The sequence below is a fragment of the Choristoneura fumiferana genome, chromosome 6 (genome assembly GCF_025370935.1).
Source record: "Choristoneura fumiferana chromosome 6, NRCan_CFum_1, whole genome shotgun sequence".
Classification (NCBI taxonomy): domain Eukaryota; kingdom Metazoa; phylum Arthropoda; class Insecta; order Lepidoptera; family Tortricidae; genus Choristoneura; species Choristoneura fumiferana.
In genome coordinates, this window is record NC_133477.1 from 14,207,936 (window position 1) to 14,230,402 (window position 22,467).

Below are 22,467 nucleotides of genomic sequence, written 5' to 3' on the forward strand. Positions count from 1 at the left end.
TGTTCCAATGTTTGTATTTATTTATTTTTATGTATGTTCGCCGATTACTCAGTCAATTGTAGACCGATTTTCAAAATAATTTTTTTATTCGAAAGGTGGTTCCATTGTCACCAAGTCAAGTTCTGATGATGGGATCCTAGGAAAAACGAGGGCAAACCTCAAATTTTATAGGCACACCTATGGCGATTTTGGCATTTTTATTAGCATTAAGATAAGCATTTACATTCAGAAAGTATCATTTGGTATCATTTTGGTGGTTGGTTTGGACCTGATGCAGAAGACCATAGATGACCAATGGAACTCGTCAAAGCTAAGTAATGCTCGCTCGTCTATAAACGATCATTATGAATATACCTACATAAGCGACTAAGAAGGAGCTTTAAGTTAATGATTCTTTCGAACTGATCTGATGCTGAAGCCGAAAGGTAGGCAACGGAACTCTGTTATAAAACAAGGTAACTAAGCCGTGTTTGGGCTTCATGGAATCGTTGTGAGATGTACTTTGGCTACAAATCACTAAAAAGTGATAAATAAAGAACATTTTTACCAAAAAAGTAAAACCGACTCCAAAAAAATAACAAAAAATGGAACCGACTATAAAACCCTTGAAAACATTTTTCTAGCACTAGGTACCTACTAGCTCGAAGTCGGTGCCTAAGCACGACCCAGCAGAATGGAATGAAACCCATAGTATGTAGGTGAGGTAGACGACTATTGTTCCATTCCTGTTGGCTCGTGCTGAGGCACCGACTTCAAGCTAGTAGATACCTAGTGCTAGAAAAATATTTTCAAGGGTTTTATAGTCGGTTCCATTTTTTGTTATTTTTTTATTTTTTTGGAGTCGGTTTTACTTTTTTGTTATTTTTTAAAAATTTAAGTTGTTCGATCTGCCAGTATTTTTCATGGGTTGTCTACATAATTTATGCAAAGGAGGGCGGGACTGGGAAAGAAAACACTAATGTGTGGCACGGGCGCAGTTATCATGCATGTATGATGACGGAGTGGAAAGATAAAAGTTTGTAACTTCATTGATATGGACTTCCGCAATACAACGTTCAATCAATTATTTATTCATCATTTATATAGTCTGCTCACGACTATGTTTATCAATATATCATTATAATATTTCCGAGCTTGCGATACCAATTAAATAATGAGTGCTACGTTCAGCAAATATTATGGTAGAAAGATTGTGGTAAGCAGTTTTCGAACTACTTAACTTTTTTACCCTTAAGATCGCAATATTTTTTATTTAATATATAAAAACTTTCAATCACGCTGTAGCAATGTTATGTTATTGTTATTATTGCGATAAGTGGGTACTTAGTTATTGTTATAAGATACAAGCCGGTTGCACCCGGCTTTCAGTCAGTCGGAATATAGCTCGTTTAGCAAATACCCGCGCCTCATTTCCAACGGTCCTATACTCCAAAATAACAGTTATACTACACGCACACCGAAATCGGTTAAAACAAAGCGCAATCAGTTATGAGCCATAAAAAATGTTATGAAAGTTTATATATATAGTTCATTATTTAAAATTTGATATTTAGGTAAAATAATAATATTAATAATCAACATTCTGCGTTTTATCTTGACTGCACGCTATATCACGGCAAGCCAAATTTTAGTCTGTACTACTTAAAATGTACATAGTCTAGTTCATAAACTTGTGAGCAAAAATTTTATCAAAAATATCTATCTGAGAGAGAGAGAGGGAGAAACTTTTATTTACACATATTCGATATGTCGGCGGCCGATCGTAAAATCCGCCAGATCACGAAATTCCTAGGCATATCGTGAAATGCCGCCATTTCATGAATTGGCTAAGGGACATCCGCCATATCGTTCAAATCTCACCGTTTAACGATTTGCCTAGTGACGTTTAGGCAGATCATGAAATTCCTAGGCATATCATGAAGCGCCGCCATTTCATGATTTGGCCAGTTTAGGCAGATCATGAAATTCCTAGGCATATCATGAAACGCCGCCAAATCGGTTCTGGCACTTCGCCGGCCGCTGCCGCGGCACGCTCGCTTCGCTCGCTCGGCTCGTGCGTCGTGATCACAATTAAAACTAACCACTCCTCGCTTCGCTCGTCGTACCTAATTTTTTCTATATAAATAAGTAACAACTAGTGAATACTTTATTTATCAACAAAATACTAACCTCTAAAATACGGGCAGACGTCCATGGTTTTTTCACATTGAGCACAGAATACGTTTGATTCACATAAAAGAACGGAGCTGATGTTCAAAAGCTTCTTTTGCACTTCTATTTTGAATTCAATCACTAGTTTCGGTTTAAAAATCATTTTGTTGCGACGCCTACATTTTTCACGCGCTAAACAAACACGACCGGTCAGCTGCACGCGGCCGCCATTGCATACGCAGCGCCACCAGTGGCCATAAAAGAAACTATTTTACGATGTGCCCGGTATAGAGCTAGGAATATCGACGAATGCGTTGCTCTAATCGATCTGCCGTATTATTTCTCAGGCACATCGTGATATGCCTGGCCAACGTTTAGGCATATCATGAAATGGCGGCGTTTCACGATATGCCTAGGAATTTCGTGATCTGGCGGATTTTACGATCGGCCGCCGACAGATACACAGAAAAATACATTAGATGGAAAGAATAGCATAATGTTACGTCAAGCCGCAACGCTGTTTTTCAGTGGGACCTATTTTAACACGACTCTATTGTTAACGGCGTAAGAAGCGTGATTTTTGATCAAATTTTTGCTCACATGTTTATGAACTCGACTGTACTAAAACAAATACAATTTAAAAAATATTTGTCCTCCATGACCAGAAAAAGTTGATTGACCCGCAACACGAAATTTATCAATTGTAAACTAATGATTTCCTATGATAAGCATTCTCGAGATCTTTAATAAAACTTCTTACCCACTAACTTACAATAACAAGGCTTGAACCGAAATCGACAAATGACCCCGTTAAGTTCCAACATAAATCTGCTTCACGTTCCGCCCTTTACAGGCTTTATTTGCCTCCAAAAGGCCAACAGAACTTTGATATTTCGAAGTCGATTATAACTGGCAGTTAAGCATAACGATCCAAATTATTGCGTGTTTCCAAGACTGATGCTCGGAATAACGGGAACTGTAAGTAAATACAAATTTAGATTTGATTATAAATCTTAATAATTATAAGTACAGTCACCATCGAAGTTGTCTAGGTGCTCATAATTATTTGAACTCGAGTTTAAATGCGATTGACAATACAGTCGTTTTCAGATATTTTTATATTAGAACACCTAGAGAGCTCCTATGTTAATTATGACAACAGTAAAAATGTTAGCAATAAAAAAAAATTAATTTCTTCATCAACCAACACTTACTTTTTATTGTATGCTTATCGTACGTATAACATTTTTGTATTTCCTTTTTGTACAGCATAAAAAACAAACAAACAAACTTTATTGTTCACTTTGTTGGTTGTTTGTGTCGAGGTCGTATTGACTAACGCACTGGGAATTATAATCGAATAAACTACTTCTTTTTGTCACACTCAACCTCTCCCCCGGTCATCTGCCAAGTTTCAAGTCATCCCGCCATCTACGACTTGGCCTTCTGCAGACGTACCTTTACATGTACCTGCATTAATATCTGCCACAGCTGAGCGTTAAAATATCTGAAATGTCCTACTGGCCCTAGAAATAGATATCGTATTGTATCAGATATTTATGCACGCTTTGTTGTGTCAGATATTGGCACCTGGTGACTGTACCTACACCAATCACTTGGATATATCGATACTAATTTTTCGAAGAATGTCTCTTCCAAAAAGTCGTTTTAATAATGGTTCCGATCGTATGGAATTGTAAGCATGTTTATTTATATTCATTAAATAAACTGGATCTTAAGTATATGTAGTAGGTAGTCAACACATTAGAATCAAATTACCGTTTCAATTTAGCCCTTTGATATTTTATCAGTTTATCGAATCAGCGCCAATTCTATTTCACTTAAATAAATGGGAGCCGACGGGTATCTTGTTACGCTCGCAACGACACGTGCTGTACTGTTCGGAGCTTGACGTAGTGAGGTCGAACTAGGGTCGAACCCTTGTCAACGAGCCTCGGGAGGTGACACGTTTTGAATTAATAACACCCTGTATACTTCTACAAACTTATACGTGCCGCTACCACTACGTCATCGACAACCATACCTTGTCAAAACTACTACGTGACGTTATAGTTCCCGCTTTTTGCCGCGCGCATGTTTCAAATTATATGCTCGCAATAATCTGCGCGAAATACTAGCCACGTGAGAGTTATCGAACAATTTATCAAAAACTTCAGCCATGCTTGAGGAAACGTTTTCGTCTGTATTAAATTAATTATATTCGTTATTTACATGTTAATAGCTAATTTGGGCGGAGATAATGACGTTGGTGCTAAATCGATAACTGAATTATTTCGTAATTTCATGTAGTTCAAATGTCGCAGCACTAAAATAGACTTAGAGCTACTTAGCCGTATTTATCCGTGAGCTTTCTTGGTTTCCGCTCAAGACGTCCTATTTCGGAGTGGAAGATAACTCGAATTAAGGGAATCAAACCGCCACTTATAAATCTCCCCGTCCGAGATTGACTCGTTGCCGTTTCGCCGCGCACTTCACAAATTTTGACTACACTCCCTCATACCTCCATAATTTATTTTACTCGTCGGGAAACCTTCGTTTGAAAACTCGTAAATGCCGCCATCAAGGTGTTGACCTAGTGCTTTATTTCACTTTTATGTCTGGCCGCGTGGAATTTTTATGAATACGGGTCTACCGTTCAACCGTCACATTAAAAGAACTCTTTATTTATTTAAACGTCACAACACACGATACAAGAAGAATATATTATACAATACGATTTGGGGACTAATTTAATGGATATAACTTGATAAATTCTCGATCGAGTGGAAATTATTAAATTGTTTTTTGTCTACATGCGTGGAGGCCACCGCTGACGCTCAAGAGGCTTAATGATGCAACTGTCTGAACCATTTTATGAGTGCTAGAGAAAATGATAGACGAAATTAACGTGGTTCCATAGGCATATATAGAGGGGGGGCGAGTGGGCCGTGCCCTCTGCCCACCCCAGTATGGCCTAGTACCCACCTCACAGGGTGTTGGACTACCGATTCAAAATTCTATTATCCTCCTAACGCCCAGAGTCCTAAAGGACTTATTGTAATTTGAACTTCAAACTCTATCATAAATGACATAAAGTTTGATGTTCATATAACAAAAATTTGACTTGGGCGTTAGGAGGATACAGATATCTTCAAATAAAAATCCACCCCCACGCCCCCCCCCCTGAAAAATAACGCTAGATACCAATGCGTGGCTTATGGACTATACACTGTTTGTAACGATTAATTAGTAAGCGTAGCAAAGCAAAAATTTGACCAGTGACAGTCAGGACCTAGCTATAAGTGCTGCGTGGTAGGATAAATATTACACGTAGCAGTGTAATTTATTAAAATTCTTTGGCATGCATATAAATATGTGCTGCGTTATATTTGTCTGGCTGAAATGAAATGTTGACGGAAGAAACACAGCGTTAATGAAAACGGGGCCACATAGTTGTCGAGCTCCCGGCGGGACGGCCAGAAGCTTCCCGCATTCGGCGGATTCCGGGCCCATTGCCCGTCTTGCCGGGATGGCTCGACCTACTTAAAACATTTTTCATATGAAGCCGAACCAATTACAGCATTCAGTGCTTTGAACGCATGTAAGAGTTTATACATTTTAAAAACTTCGCTCAGTGACATGAATGAAATTAAATATTTTATTTTGCTACATGGGGTAGGCCTATGTCCAACAGTGCACGTCTTACGGCTGATATGATGATGATGATGACGGTGACAAGTCGTAATGTGCAGAATTTGCAACACGTATAATACTACTAAACGCACTACTGAACGCTTATACGTATAAGCGTTATTTCAAGCATATTTGAACTTCTGCACAGCTTTTACTGCGTAGCATGAATTGCAATACTCATAAAACTGGTTAATAAACTAACGAGAAACGTTATCATTTGGAGTGATTATATTGCAACGAATAAAGAAAGCGAAACGGGGATAAAGAGCACGTACAAATATTATGGTACAAAATCATGTTCTTCGTTCTGACTGGGAATTATATTCGGCATTATTATTCTTGAAAACTTATTTTACAGGGATTGCTTTAAAATACACAGATTGTCTCTATCGCGCGTGACTGGTGATCGTTTTGAACTCATGAATACTCTTTCTTGGCAACAAAGCAACTTCAGATCAAATAATAGAATAGAGCACTGGGTGAAGGTCAAGTTCCGAAAATAATACCAACAGTAAATGCGTTAAGTGAGCTGTTACGGATAACTTAATAAATTGATAAGTTCTAGAGTGAATATCGAATAACAGCGACCGCGTTGTGCTCATAACGGATTAAGTTGTTGGCTTGGCATCTTACGATATGGCTTCGTCATGGCAATCTCATTTATTTCAAAGACGTAATCCAACTTTATAAAGATATGAATAAATATGAGAATTTTATTCAAAAGAATAAGTCAAAATATTTGGTCGCGTACTTTTATAGAATCAAAAGTTTGACTAGATTTATATTTTCATCCAATTTTGCATCTTTGAAAACATTTTTCCATACGATATACTTACCTAAAACTCTAGCTAGATCGTACTTCTTTTCAATAATTCACAATATTGAAGTTTCAAGTCAACGAAATCGAGCTTATAATAAAACAATTATCTTATCTTTATTAAACCCTGACACATTTTCACGTTGTATACCTAAACTAAGCTTAAGTTTAAAGCTTCTTTACCCTTAGTGTAAGTTTTCGGTTACAAAATACGTCTCGATCGCGTTCGCGTTAAAATCTCAATTTTTATGGAAACACGAACATCGCAAACGTTCCGCTAGAGGCGCTGTTCGTGTTTCCATACAAATTGAGATCACCCGGTGCCCGATGACGTGCAGTTTTGATATTTTTTACAAACGGTACAAATATTATCACTAGATTCTAGATCTTCTTCACTAGAAGCTGTCTTATAATTTTGAGTTTGGGTTTTCTAAATCTTTCATATATTTGTTCAGTAGGTACAGATTAAACAACGTCTATTTCTCGCCCCTTTCTTTCTCGCACGAGTATGAGCACAAACAGTCTTTGCAAAATACTCTATGTGCAAATATGTACTTATTGCAGAGGTTAACCACCATTGATTGCATCGCCTTTCATCGCAAACAAAAATAAAGTTTGCGATTACATTTTTTACATACCTACTCATGGTAGTTGCAGGAAAGTGGTGCTGCTATCTGATAGGTAGCACATATATATAAAATATGAAGAAAAATATACATAAATAAGGAAAAATACATAACAAAATAAAAAATACAGACAAAAACTTAAAGAAGGGTGTAATTTTTTCAGAAAAAAAACATCAAACGTTATGAAAATTGTGACACATACTTAACCGGACGTAGCTTAGCAAAAATGATTCAAAGCATCATCATGTTATTCTTAAAATTCGCTTTTATTCCCACTGATAGTAGATCCAAAATTAAAAATTAATTGTTGAGGGTTGGATAATTTTTGCTAAACTACATCCAATTAATTTAGAACATTCTGAGTATCCTTTACCCGCAGCTCATAGGGATTATGCATTATTAACCTAACACCTTGTATACCTATGATGAGTATTTTCTATCAAAATCATAATTTGGGAACTATTTTATTTTCTTGATGAATATTTCAATGACATTACCATAAAAACTTAGACACACCTTAGATACTTACGCCCAAAAAGGCAGTTTACCTGGAACACCGAGTACCGACACGTGTTAAACACACGTTCCAAAAGGAGCGGCCACACCGCTGCTTAAAAAACGGTGCAGGACGGTAGTAGGTTATTCTGTGGCGACGGTACGAAATCGCAGTGACGCGTCGTAGTTATGCGCACCGTTTTTATCGCATGCACTCCACACCGCTGCTTAAAATACGGAATCGCAGTGACGTGCCGTAAACGTCACGACTTTTGTTCGGTAAAGTCCTGACGTTTACGGCACGTCACTGCGATTCCGTATTTTAAGCAGCGGTGTGGATAGCATACAATAAAAACGGTACGCATACGTCACAGCGATTCCGTACCGTCACACGTGAGATGGCGGAAGGATAGCGGAATAGGCTTTTAGTTCGACATCGCATCGCACTCGCACATTACTGCGGGTTAATCTGTGGCCTCATTTCCCGCAAATGAGGTTTGCAGCATCCGTTCGTCGCAGAAGGTACTGAAAAACTTAGAAGAAATATGTGTTCGTTCGTGTATTACACGTAATAGGTATAAGTATACGAATATACCTTATTATTTCTGCCTTTGGAATGTACCAAAAATAATTGCTTCCAAAAGAGTATCCGTAAGATAAACACAGCGTTCATTCTTGTTCGCTATGTTTAAGTCTGAAATATAATGTTTGCGTAGAATATTGCGCCCCCATTCTGTTTTTCTAGCCTTCAAAGGACAGCAAGTTAAAGATGATATTAAATCCAATACGGGTCAAACGTGATGCTTTCGCGTACTCGTCAGTTTTTCATTTAGCGACTGCAATAGTTTTCCTAGTCACTTTGGAACATTTTTTCGAATCACTGTGAAAAACAGTGGGTCTAGTCTTCCGCAAGGACCTCTTCTATAGCTTCGTGGAACGTATTCACGGCTGCTACCGGGTTAGTAAATCTTAAACCTCTGAGTTTATCTTTGTTTATCAGAAATAAAATGAAATAACACAGTATAAGGTCTGGGTTGTATGGCAGAGGGACATCAGTTCAATATTGGTGTGCTTCAAATACGCTTTGGTCTTTTTGAAATGATATATTAGCAAACTAATTTTCGACTACTTCCTCGTATCCAATTGGGATATAATTGGTATACAAAAGTATCCGTCTCCGTAAATCAGGTGATTATACAATAATCTAGTTAGTAGTGAAATTATTGTAATCCAGATAGGTTTGAACTCACGATCCCCTGTTAGAAAGGTGGTGAAACTACCGGGTTACCACGGCTCGTTAGTGAAATCTTTTAGCGTTCTGAGAAGCACAAACCTTTAAAATACGATGTCCAATAAAAATAATGGAAGGATAATGAATAACAATTCAAAGGAATAGTAAAAAATATGACAAAGCCTGCTTGCGACCGAGACGGCAGCGAAATTTCGTTATTAGGACACTTTTTCAGTATCACGTATTCGCTATTCTCGGAGAAATTTAATACTGCTTCATGACCACGACGAAGACGGAATTTTTTAGTTGATTACTCAAAACTGATAACGGATAACACGAAAAATCGGGTCGGTATTTCCATGTTGGTATTATTCGGGCCGCTAAATAGTGTCATTTTGAAACGCTCCAACGGCTTCCACCTACAACATAATATTATGTATAAATCACTCAAATTTCTCACACAAATATAAAGACATCTTCCAGGAAAAAATAAATAATCAAAGAGTTTATTTTAATCAGGGTTCCTGTAAATAAGTTATTGAATAAAAATATGACCGATCAACACTATGACGTATTAAGATCAAAGCATAGGGTAAAAGAATATATATTTTTAATTGAACAAATGAAACTAACCTATGAATAAAATACAATTGCCAATATTGGCCATATTTTATTTACTCGTATTCAATCATAACCTAATCCAAATATTATTCATTAACAATGCGCAGCAGGTGTATCCTAATACTGAAGGGCAATATCGAGAGCGATTCAACAAGGATTGATTTATTGTAAGCGCCATTCACTTGAAATCCGTGGATCAGATTCCAGCAGTATTTACTGAGAGCTTAGAGGCTAGCCTGCATGGATTGAGTCATAAAATTTTCATGAATTCGAAATGGACCGAAGAAAATGGACTGCTCCAAGTTAAGACCGTATTTGAAGTGATTGAAGAATATGCCTCGATCGGCCGTGTAAAAAGTAATATTACAGACAAGCTAGTAGGTACCAGTCAGTTAGAAATATATACAATACAAGCGATATTGATTACTTGCTAGGGCTTAAAGTTTTCACCAATAGATCATTGAAATCAGTTGGTAGGTATATTGTAGGTTAGTTTTTTTGTCGTGGTATAAACCCCTCTTAATTCGAATTTTTTTAGTGTTGGAAATGTTCTCTATCAAGGGATTTTTTGTTCACTATACTGTTAGAAATTATCAATTTCTGGTTCTGCTGCATTAACACAACTAAAATGATAACCAAGATACATCGAGTAAGCATTAAATTGTACAAAATAATAAAAGCTGGAGTTGTACTTATCATTCGTAGGTAATGTAAGAATGGGCTTTTATGATCCACATGTTTAGTGTTTACGTGTTTTGTTTTTATGCTTCACTCTACTTTGATCATAAATCCAGTGGTCCTTGTAAGTACATTGTCATAAAGTGATTGAATAAATCAGTGGTTTTCGTGGAATATTTTTACAGGTTTACTTAACATGTACAGGTGGCCACTTTCCAGTTTTCGGCAAGTTGTGTAGTATTATTTGGGCATTGCTAATATTGTTAATATGTATGTCAACACATTATTCACGTAGGTACTTAATAAAAAATGTACTTACTTATTGATGTAGTTTATGCTTCGTTCAGCAAATAGGTATGCAAAGTGTAAAACTTATTCAACGTTTCAAAAATATGTATCACCGACTCTTATTCCGACGTGATAATTTTTGCACTTGACTATACCGGATAGCCATGTGGTTAGAGAACCTGACTATGAAGCTTGAGGTCTCGGGTTCGCTTCCCGGTCGGGGCAGATATTTGTATGAATAATACGAATGTTTGTTCTCGGATCTTGGATGTTTAATATGTATTTAAGTATGTATTTATCTATATAAGTATGTTTATCCATTGCCTAGTACCCATAGTAGAACCTTTGCTTAGTTTGTGGGACTAGGTCAATTGGTGTCAAATTGTCCCATGATATTTATTCATTTATTTATATGGGATATGGAACGGGACATAAGCTGAATTAGAGTCCGTAACGTATAAACATACTTAATATATTTTTTAAACTTTCGCGATTCTCACTCATCTAAGTATACATACATAAATATCTGTGACCACGATATCTGTGATCACGGCGTAGCTACGGCGGCTGTAATGTGGTCGAAACGTCGATGTAATTTTGGCAAATAGTAATCATAATTAACTCCCGATATATAAGTTAAAATAGAGTCTTACATTTGTTTCGTTAAGTTTTTAAGACGTTTACAGTAGGTACTTATAATACAATCCTGGATTAAGAAATTGTTACGGTCGACAAAAAGTCCGGATTCGACGAATGCTACAATTAAAAGTTGGACGAAAACGGCTTTTAAGGAAGTCGTTCGGTGGCCTGCGGATAATAGGTCTGAGGTAAAGTTACAGTTCTCAAGCACCTGGCTTTGACTTTAATTGAGCCCCGAGAGTCGACGTGTGCACGTCAAGCGGTATCAAGCCACCTTTGAAGCTCCCACGTTTGATCCACATTCCTGGCAGATGAAGAACAAAGTAGGTCTTTGGGATAGAACGAGATATTTAATATCACTACAGAAATATAGTTTTTAAACGTGATGAAATATTATGTTATTTTATGATTTCGTTCGTCGTTGAGTTTCGTTTTGTTTGGCAACAGATGTGTGCTCGGGTGTTTGTATTATAGCCACTATTATAGCTTTGCTAATGAACTGTAGAGAGTTAAATTAGAATCGCATTAGCCTTTTGTGTCGTGTTTGTGATAGTTGTGCCTGTGTAACATGTATGTATGTTAACATATATATTTTTCGCACAACACGTAGCTGTAGTACAGTTGCTAATAAAGAAGCAAGGTAAAAATGTTGCACTTCAAAACATCATCCCTAAATATGTTTCCTAAAAAATAAAAGATGTTTTTTCATTTTAGTTTCTGTCACTTCGATGATTTAGCCCATTTTGTGACGAAAATATTTTCAAATTTTGTATTTATATTTGTAAGTAATGAATCCAGGTCAAAAACGCCACTAGCAATTATAGTGATGATCTTCAACACAGACAATAGGATAGTATTGTATGTCACCGTAGAACCTTATTTGAAATATTTGAATTTCCAAATATTAACAGAGTTGGTATCGATATATAAAACACGATTATAATCCTTTTCATTTTTAAACAAAGAAACATTTATCATTACGCAACTCTAGGGCTCATTACACTCAACGATTTTTATTAAGTAGAAATCTTTCTTACCGAACATCGTGAGTTATTGTGGTCTCCAAACGATCACTACTAATACTTATATAGTTATTATATTATGTAAATAAGTGTAGTTTTTAATAGAATATTATTTTTTTAGTAGAGAAGCCTTTATCTAATTTGTTTTGCACATTTGCTGTTCTACCTTTAGAAGTCTGTTTTGTTCTAGTTTTTGATGTAAAGTCCATGCCAAACTTCGTAAAAATGAATAAGAAGCCTTAACAACTAGTAGACCAGGAATCCTAACCTCGAGATACAACGTCGAAATCCTCCCCGAATGCTCGGGCGTTGTAACTTCTTTCTATCTAGGAAAGCACTTATGGGGCGGGGAAGTGTACAGCCTGGGCCTGGTGCATTCTGGGCAACAACAGGCTAATTTATTTGTGGAATGGTTGAGAGTTGGAGTTGGTGGAAACATGAACCCGTGACTTCGGTTAAGGGTGAACTGATCAGAAAAAGGTAAGGGTGAGCCTCATTCGGGCGGAAGCGATCATGTCCTCAGTATCGCTCTGCTTTCAGAGTAGGACATAAGGGCATAAGGAAAGAAAGAATGAAAGAAACAAATCATTTATTGCCACAAAAAAAACGAAGGGGTGAGTTGAAGGTTTTTATATAGAGCCAACGTGAGGCCTCGTAGGTAACCCCGGCTGGCTGGCTGGCCGGAAAGCAGGCCGCCTCGGTGGCTACGAGGAGTAAAACTGTATAAATAATCGGCACCAGCAGGGGGGGATGGGCAACTAAGCCTAAATTGCACGGTGTCACTCTATGCTCCCGCCGTGGCGTGGCGTTCTACATTAGCAACGAGGGAACTTGTGTGAGCGTGACTTTTAGTGGACATTCCCTTGTAGAGCCCCACTTACCCTCTGTTTAAATACCCGAACAGGGCTGCATTCATACGGCAAATTTTCCATACAAAAAGGAATTCTAACCTTGTGTAAAATTTCTCGCGAGCCTAACAGTGTAATGAGCACCTTAAACGGATGATCGTGTTCTTCACACCGAATATCTTACTCAGCGCTGCAAACTGTTTAAAATCCGTTTAATCATGTCACAGAACGCCGTGAAGCGAAAGCACGGTTAGAAGTATAGTCGGCGCGGTCTGGGCGCGGCACTCCCGGGCGGACTCAGTGCCCTCCCGGCTCGCGAAACGTTCACACCGGTCCCGACCGCCCGACCAACCGACCCCGCAACTTATCACGAATTCTCACAATGGGAACGAACGTTATCGCTTCTTGAGTTCAGTGAGCTTCAACGGCTTTGAAAGTATTGCCTGTCAGTGTTTTGGATTATTTCTGCGAGCAACTGCGGACTGGATTTGCTATCGGATTAAAATGCAAGTTGGATTTATTGTATTTTTGGAATAAGTTATTATCTTGATGGACCCTAACCAAATATTTTTACTTATTTAATAGAAACGTAATCATTTACGAATATCTGGACGGGACGTTTTTAGGCTCATGATAATGATACGAAAATTGTTTTGTTTCAAATTTGGTATGATTCAGTTGACAAATTGTACCTTTTATAAGATTAGTACCTAAGTATACAACAATATCTGAACACGCACTTAAGTACATAACTAACAAACAATGATGATCAGATATATTGAGCATTTCAATAGCTCCGATGTTAATTACTGATGGCGACTGTACAATTCTAGGTACCTAGGTAGAACAAAGATATACATAACATAATTTTCAATTTTTTTACGAGTAGATATACATATAGGTTTTTGCCCTGAAAACCAGATTATTTTTCAATTGAACGTACGTTCAGTCATATGGTTAGTCGATTGAATTGGCAAATAAGTTACGTCAATATTAGCTATTGCCATTCAAAAGCTACCGGGAGAATCATCTAACACAGCTCATAAAAAGTGCGTGAGTTGATTGGTGGTATCATTATTCCTAATATAAATGTCAAATGATTTCCACAATCGCAATAAATTTTAGCTAGGATTATAGTGCAATGCCGAATTAGCATTTATTAATTAAACCAGGGCGAGTGCACAAGGATCAGTGCTGACAAATCCTGCGGGATTATCCGGGTCAACGGGAGATCGCGCACTTTAATTAAAAATAATACAGCACAAGAACATTGGTCACAATTAGAATTAAGTGTAATTTTTTACATTTTCAATAGTTTTACCTTTAACATTTTATGTGTAACAAGTATACTAGTATAAAAGTCGCTGAACTAATGTTGTTCAGGTTGAAGAGCACGATCTATGTTTTAATTATTTGCTGGTATAACAAGCCACACCGTATAATAAACATGGTTTAAGTAAAAAGACAGGGCTTTCGAAGTATGTGTAGTGTCAGTGGCGTAGCGTGGACTAATGTAAACGTGGGCGAAGTCGTATCAGCGAGCCCCCTTTTCTATGGTCGCATCGCATTTAAACAGGGCCCGAGAGGCCCTTTTAAGTGCGAGGCCGTGGGCGAGGGCCCACTCCGCCCACGCCCAGCTACGCCACTGAGTAGTGTGGTGCCCTTGTATTCCATTTTTAACCCCTGACGTAAAAAGAGGGGTGTTATAAGTTTGACCGCTATGTGTGTCTGTGTGTCTATATGGGTGGACCGATTTGAATGCGGTTTTTTTATTTGAAACCAAATTTTCTAGCTATGGTTCTTAGACATGTTTTATCAAAATCGGTTTAGCCTTTGAAGTGACAAAGTCAGGGCTTTTTCAACTTTTTGTTGGTTAGGTTTTAGTGTTCAGGAGACCAATCAACTATTTCTGAAATCACATGAGCACAATAAAAGAGGGATTTAAAAAACGCAAACAGTATTGTGTAACGCACTGACATTCGCGATCGCGTTCATGCACCGTCTATTTCTTACTACCCTCGTCTTATACCGTGTGATGGAAAGAAGTGCTGAAAACGATTGTAATTCCAAGTGTCTTAGATAATAAGGCCTCTGGTTTAAAGCACTGTGTAATCGATCATCCTCTCAATTTTGAACAAATTCCTTTCAGGTTTTGAGTTATTAATTAACACCAATGAAAATACCCATTAGCAATGCATGGAAATAAACTTAGGAAGTTAAAAGAAAAATAAAAGTGTAAAAAGAACCCCGGGGCTTTAAATAATTGCTGACAGAAACTTCCAGAAGCATTTGAGACTTTAATTATCACGAATCGTGACGATTTGCTTAAGTATCTTAAGGAACCATCTGCACGTTTTAGGAAAACGAAAAAACGTTTAAAATGTATTTACGTACCTACTTAAAGATAATAAATAGCTTTGTCTATCTCAGTGTCAATAACTAAAATTGTACAAATGTAAACCATGTCCTTGTGCGAGAGTTAACGTTACCGTAGGGCATTAAAAACAAACACTATTCAGACGAAGACGAAGTCAAAGAGCGAAGGCAAAAGTTATGCAATTATGTTACGGATGTCCATGGGCGGCCATGATATCCATCACGACCCACTTGCTCGTTTTCCCCCTATCATATAAAAACAGAAAATAAAAAATTGCAAACATATTCCGAGCAATTTACTTGTACATCTTAATGAATTTGGAAATTACATCAGTAACTTTGATCTTTTGATTTGATTGCTTTTATTTTCAGTTACAAGTCGGATAACTAACAGCTAATTGATGGCAAGCAATCAGCCAACATCAAAGAAAATGGTGCCCGCTTCATTCGCATTCAAACAAAAGCAGCAAGTAAAGTATACTTAGATTCGCAGGATTTTGGGCAAAATAACGAACTTCGTAGAATCCATTTGATTTCCATATCTATTTGCGTTATTTTTCTTGAATAATTACCGAGGATCTAACCTATCCTGACTGACCTTTAAGAAGTGGTTAGATAAGTGTATTTGGTAGTTCCACTTTCAATCATCCATCATTTTTAATCAACTATTTAGTTGTTGCAAACAGCTTTGTCTTTGTCTCGTTGGAACTTTCCACTTTTCCGGGCAACTAGTAGTGTAAAAAAATTAAAACCGGTCTAGAACTTGCAAAGGTTCCCTATGTCTATACACAAAAAAACATAACATGTTACCATAAACTCTTAGACAACCGTTGAACATGAGTTTAAAATATGTTATTGTATACCTACCTATCTAAAAACTGTCATTTTAAACATGTCAAGATATAACTAAGATTTTTTTAGTAGGGCCAACATGGTTACCTTGGTGGGTCACCCATAAACTAAAAGCAACAATAACATAATAATATAATTAAGGGAGTATGGGCATTTATTTGTTAAAAACAAAAAAAACGATTTTCGTAAGTGTGACAGGACAGAATGGTCTTAATTTATTAAAATTGATGTGACGTAACTTATTATTATATTAGTACCTACCTATCTATAAATAGAAACATGGCAGCTTCTAATTTACACTTTTGCGGAACCCTTAAAGGCGTGTTAATTTAATAATCATTTAAACAAAATAACCCTGGTTCCTCTGTAAATAAAAATAAAACAAAACAGGTTCGCAGCAACTGTAATACGTACCTACAGGGTGTTTAATTTAGCGGGTTATTGCTGTATCGCGTGGTAATTATCTTCCATCGTGTCACGTATACGTTCATTATGTACGTCAAGTCGCTGCGTAATTGATGATTAATGACGCTGATGGAGAACCATGCCTTCAAATTAACCGGTGGCGTATATACAGCAATACTACATCACTCTTATTTCAGAGTACATTTCCTTCATTTATTGCAGCAAATATCATTAATAATATGACTACATTTTCTATTTTCTTTTTAATTAGGTACTTGTACTGATTTCAGCATGATTTGAGAGCCCAATCAGTGTAAGTATAATTATTTATTCGTGCTTTTGTTTTTCCAATCAGACAATTTCACAAAAGTAGGAAGTAAAAACAGTGGCAGGGGTTCTTAGTGGTAAGTTAAAAACAATAGGTATACATTTCTGGAGCGCTCTGTAAGGTGCACTTAAATAATTAGTACCGTGTAGTCTGCAGTTTTCCATCGTATAGGTGACACGCCATCACGTTACGGTATAGCTACGTCATCGTAAGAATAGAATAATATCGTCACATAATGATTTTGGTACATTACAGTTAGGTAGGTAAGTTCTTCAAAGGTAAATCAAGTGTGGTATTAGTATAGCATAGCCTGAAATTAGACTATATAACCGATGGTAGAGAAGAACTGCGTAAAGTGTACGAGTAGTATATTGAGATATAGGCATATAGGCGTTGTACGAATGGGTATACTAACTATACCCACCCATCCAGCTTTGCAGAATTTTATCACAGTTTTGTTTATGAATCTCGGCAAAGGGTTAATTATTCCTCAAAAGCCTTTAAAGGTAATAAAAGAGACAAGACAAGCAACTGAAAATACAGATTTACTTAATACCTTGGTAGTCATTTCATTAGACATTAATGAGCAGTTTGCGAAACTGAGAATAACAAAATGTCTTATATTTTCAATTCTATAAGTCGGAGAATACTCAGATTATTAACGGATAAAACAGCCGATAACTAAATAAATATGTATAGGTATGTAGCTAAGTTCATTAATATGTATAGACTTCCCGCTAAACAAGATAAACCTATACACGGTAGTTACCAAAGTACGCTTAAATACACTGAGAAAGAGTAAAGAACTGAGGTGATTTCGGAAACTTGTGGAAGAACTTTCAGAATTCTTTTCTCCTCACGTAGCGTAGGCTAATTTACTCGGACCGGGTAGCCACTTATACTTATACTTGTAGATACTTTTGTTTTAAACTTCGCTGGAATTGAAATAGTTTGAGTTTTCAATGAGATATCTTTGGAAAGAAATGTCATTAGCTAAATATACAGCAACTTCAGTATTGACGTTGAGTAGACTTTACGTAAAATATTTAGTATTTCACATATTTATGTGTTTTTTTTTTATGTTTAGAATTTTTAAATGAAAAAGGCGTAAAGTGCTTTAAAATATAAAAATGTTTTTTTTTGCTAGGAGTTACACACACAGTGAAATATGTTAGTATACGTCAGAATAAAAGATTACTGAGGCGTGATGGCACAGAATATATAATAGTACTGGCATACAGAATGGACACGCTCCGCCCCGCACCGGTTCGAGTTACCCCCCTCAAGCGCAGATTGTAGGAAAACCGTAGGAAAGCAGTCGGGCGCGCAACGCGATGTATGTCGGCCGCACCGTCGCACGGCACTAAGTTCGGAGCAATAACTTTGCGAAATGGTGATATACTGTGCATTGTATGGGTGTTTGTCAACAGCCAAAGATAAGAAAAGGAGTTCATTGCTCGGCTCGGTGGCCGTGAGTCCGCGAGCAAGCGCCAACTTGTCAGTGGCGCGCGAGAAATTGAGGTTCCTACCCTGCCTACTTCCTTTTCTTAATAATAATGCTTTCTAAAAGTATCGCGATTAATACGACATGAAATAACTAATTAGGTACCGAATAATTAGTTCAAGTTTGTAGTCATATATTTATTGTAATGTAAAATAATAATGCTTAAATACATAGACAGCCACATTTTAAGTAGGTTTAAATAAAAATATATGATTAACGATTACATTTATTTACACATTAGCCATACCTACATACCCTATAGTACTAGGGTTTGCGATAGTCAGCCTGTGTGTCTTACGCACACATTGACGCGTGTACAGACATCGTCGTGCCTATGTAGATTCCAGAACGCGTATTTTGTATGCGTGTCCGCCCTGTGGTGATGGGAATCGCCATATATAGCGCGTTGACTTAACGCCCTGCGATCAAAGCAAACTTTTATCTTCTATATCTTCTATCTATCTTCTATATAAATATAAATAAATCGTAAAGTGTGTTGCTAAGCGCAAAAATCGGGAACGACTGGTCCGATTTCGCTAATTATTTTTTTGTTGTGTTCGTTACTGTCAGGAGAAGGTTTTTATGGAAGAAAATACAGAAAAAACACGATGGGGGCGAAGCCGCGGGCAACAGCTTATATTTATACTACATATTTATACCGAGGAAAAAGGCAGCAATTTATTTGTAACTTATACCTACGCGTAGAAGGTTGAACTTAAATAGTCAGCCAAATAAGTGGTCTCTCGATTTTTAAACAAGTTCCTATCAAAATAATAATGTCGGTAAAGTCGAACTTTCAACTAGACAGACACGTCCATTGGCATTATTGTTTTATGACATGCAAACGATTATCAACTTTAGGGTGGTAGACCACATATTTGGCTGATGGTACCTTAAAAACACAATAAAAAAAAATGCAATTGCCCTGGAATCTCGCTTACGTAAACAAAGTTCCCCCTGTTCCTTCTAAAGTATACAACTAAACAATAATATATTTTCTAATTATTGCCGCTGGACAAAAAAAAACACAAAAATACCCCACTGGCTTCTTCTTCGTATACTAAAAACTGGAATTCAAGACCAAAAAATCTACGACAGATATATCACTGTTAAATCTCTCAATGTCACTTCTGTCACTGTCAAATAAACTTTTCAGGTTTCGCCAACCTTTTTTAACAGTGACCACAAAATTCTATATTGCTCTCGTGTCTGACATTTTTAATGCGCAAGTTGTCTCCGCTTGGTTTCTGGAATTTTGCTATAAAGTTGCAAAAACTAAAATCACCGTACAACGTGAAGAAGAAGAAGAATATATTTATCTTTTATTTAACTGACATTGGCCTAAGCCTTAAGGCCGCCACTGAGGGGAATAATAATAACCTTTTTTAATATGATTCCTTGTATTGTTATTAAATAAGGATTTTGTGAAAAAATATATTTTCAACTTTATTCTAAGGATGCGTTGTTCTACCACAGTTTAGTCCTGAATATTGATTTTATTCCGTTTTTTCGTATTTGTTGTTAAGACTGCAACAGAATACATTATTTGTGAAAAATTAAACTGCCATGGTTTATGTTATGAGATACAGTACAGCCTAGTAACAGACGGACAACTGAGTCTTAGTAATAGGCCTCGTATTAAATCACAGGAAAGGAATTTGAAAAGGTTAAATGATTTTTTTTAACAGTTTTAACCACCATGTTTAGCCACCATAAACCCCATAAAGCGCGCTACACACTATTACTCTGCAGTTTTGTTGATTAGCTAAATGTATGTAAAAAATTAAATCAAATATTAGTTTGAATTTATCTTAATTGTAAATTATTGCACCAAATGTTATGAATACCTGAAGAAATACAAGCACAATACCAGTTTTTCAACCAAAAATTACGAAATAATGAAGTTTTTATTCAGGCGTCTAGTATTTATGAAAAAGTAAGTAAACAAAATTACTTCTTTAAATTATAGAATCGAAATTACTAATAAAAAGAATATTCTATTGTGTGTTTTAAGTAAAAGGAATGTACTATTGTACACACATTTTATTTCAGTGGCAACATTGTCGTAGATTTTTTGGTCTTGAATTCCAGATAAATTGCCATTGATTAGGCACGGAAGGAATCCTTTCGATAACAAATGACGCTCGAATAAATAACAAAGCATCGACTCGAAATTGGAAATGCGGCTCGGCAGTGTTGGCGGTAATAAGGGCGGTATTAGTTCCTATTGTTATTCTTATGTATTTCCGGACTTTCCGGTAGGTACCTACATAACGATAACAATGGTAATAGGCAATTTCATCACAATCAGCGTATTACGAAATCAAACGGAAAGGGGCTTTTGAGAAGTATACGATTGTTGAAAAAGGAATGAGTTTTCATTTTCCGTACGCGAATGTTTTTGTATCTTTTAATTTAGAGAATAAATTTAAAATATTTGGCTGTTTATTATTAAACAGCTTTTGAAGAAGTTATTTTTTATAGTTATCGTTATTTCAGTGTACACTTGGTGTACACCGATTTAATTTGAAAGATTCTTTGAAAGCACATTGTTCATTATAATGTTCTAAAAACTTTTAACAAAAAAGTAAAACCGACTCCAAAAAAATAACAAAAAATGGAACCGACTACAAAACCCTTGAAAATATTTTTCTAGGTAAGTAGGTACGTACTAGCTCGAAGTCGGTGCCTCAGCACGAGCCAGCAGGAGTGGGACAATTACTACTACCTCACCTACATACTATGGGTTTTAATCCCTCCTGCTGGGTCGTGCTGAGTCACCGACTTCGAGCTAGTACGTACCTACCTACTTACCTAGAAAAATATTTTCAAGGGTTTTGTAGTCGGTTCCATTTTTGTTATTTTTTTATTTTTTTGGAGTCGGTTTTACTTTTTTGTTAAAAAATTTCTTTATTTCTCACTTTTTAGTGATTCGTAGCCAAAGAACATCTCACAACGATTCCATTAAGCCCAAACACGACTTAGTTACGTTGTTTTATAACAGAGTTCCGTTGCCTACCTTCTGGCTTCAGCATCAGATCAGTTCGAAAGAATCATTAACTTAAAGCTTCTTCTTAGTCGCTTATCTAGGTAAGTATATTAATCATGATAATTTAAATTTAACCCGTGAAATACTTGTGATTGATAGTAGTAGATCCGTTGGTCAAATCTGGTCTTCATCATCAGTTCCACTTCACCAAATTATGATTTGCAAGAGCAAATGCACGAGTTACTGCTAAATATATCCAAATTACCATAGGTGTCCTTACAATATTTGAAGAGTTCCCTCGATTTCCTTAAGATCCGATCATCAGATCCTAATTTGCTGCTTATGGGGCCTAATTGAAAGCATTCCTAGACAAACTAAAAAAAAAAATTTCAAATCGGTTCATAAATGACGGAGTTCTGAGGTAACAAACATTAAAAAAAAAACAACCGAATTGATAACCTCCTCCTTTTTTTTGAAGTCGGTTAAAAAGAGAAAACATCCCAAAAACTCATAATCTAAATTTGTAATTAATATTATAAGACACATGCAGTTTATGAACAGAATTTTCCAATGATGAATAGTGAACGTGGAATAGCATTCTAAGATAGGGAAGTCACTGTTCATATTTCTGTAATCGTTTCTTTTAAATATCAGCTTGTATTTCTGTTATTGGTTGCGACGAGGGATGATAATGGGACTCAGTTTGTAGCACCTCTATTCTAAGAGTTTTTCAGTATTTTATCTGCTAATTTCTGTAATAAATAATAATGCTGAGCTTACTTATTTTTAATCAACGTTATGTCACGTTCCATCGTTATTTATGTTCTAGTGGCGACCGACAAGATAAAAGTTTCGGTCCCCTTCGGTGGAGGAGATAAAATAATTATAGGCTTAAGGTTCCGTG

General features: G+C 36.6%; 1 protein-coding gene across 1 annotated transcript in view; it reads left to right on the forward strand.

Annotated features, from left to right (window-relative positions):
* The first annotated feature begins 13,422 nt into the window (after nucleotides 1-13,422).
* The window catches only part of LOC141429135 (uncharacterized), a 33,677-nt gene continuing 24,632 nt past the window's right edge, over nucleotides 13,423-22,467 (forward strand). Inside the window, exon 1 of the mRNA XM_074089369.1 lies at nucleotides 13,423-13,615. The gene's annotated coding sequence lies outside the window, so the exon portion shown is untranslated. The remainder of the gene's footprint in view (nucleotides 13,616-22,467) is intronic.